The sequence below is a fragment of the Elephantulus edwardii genome, unplaced genomic scaffold (assembly GCF_000299155.1).
Source record: "Elephantulus edwardii isolate Elephantulus edwardi_28Jun2011 unplaced genomic scaffold, EleEdw1.0 scaffold00131, whole genome shotgun sequence".
Taxonomy (NCBI): domain Eukaryota; kingdom Metazoa; phylum Chordata; class Mammalia; order Macroscelidea; family Macroscelididae; genus Elephantulus; species Elephantulus edwardii.
Genome location: NW_006399881.1, coordinates 5,269,197 through 5,269,945, shown reverse-complemented (window position 1 = coordinate 5,269,945; position 749 = coordinate 5,269,197).

The following is a 749-nucleotide window of genomic DNA, read 5'->3' as shown; positions in this document are numbered from 1 at the left end:
CCAGTTTTTTATGATCCACACAGTCAAATGGCTTTGCATAGTCAATGAAACACAGATAGACATTCCTCTGGTACTATCTGCTTTCAGCCAAGATCAATCTAACATTGGCTATATAAAGTCTCTAGTGCCACAGCGTCTTCTAAACCTTCTGGCAGTTCTCTGTGGATGTACTGTCCCAGTAGGTTTTTTTATAATTTTCAGCAGGATCTTGCTTGAATGTGATATAAACTACTCCTCAATAATTTGGAGAGGTTCCTGACTACAGACTTTCCCAGGGCAACACGTGTCCTGATAGCCTGACTGCTGGTACCAAGTGTATTGATTGTGAGTCTGTTCAATATAGCGTTTGCCATCTGCACTGAAAGATGTCAAGATGCTTGACTGGCCTCTATCCACTAGATGTCACTAGTACCCACACCTCTAGTTGTGGCAACATAAAAAATCATCTCATTTGACTGTGTGGATCATAGTAAACCTTACACTGAGAAGAATGGAAATCCCAGGACACTCAATTGTGCTCACGCAAAACATATCCCTAGATCAGGAAGCCATAGTTCTGACAAAGCAAGCGAACACTATATGCTTTAAAATCAGGAAATATGTATGTCGGGTTTGCATCCTTTCTCCATACTTATTCACCATGTATGCTGAGAAAAATCATTCGAGTAGCTGGACTTTATGAAGAATGTGGCATCTGGATTGGAGGAAGACACAGCGACCTGAGTTATGCAGATGACACAATATTGCTT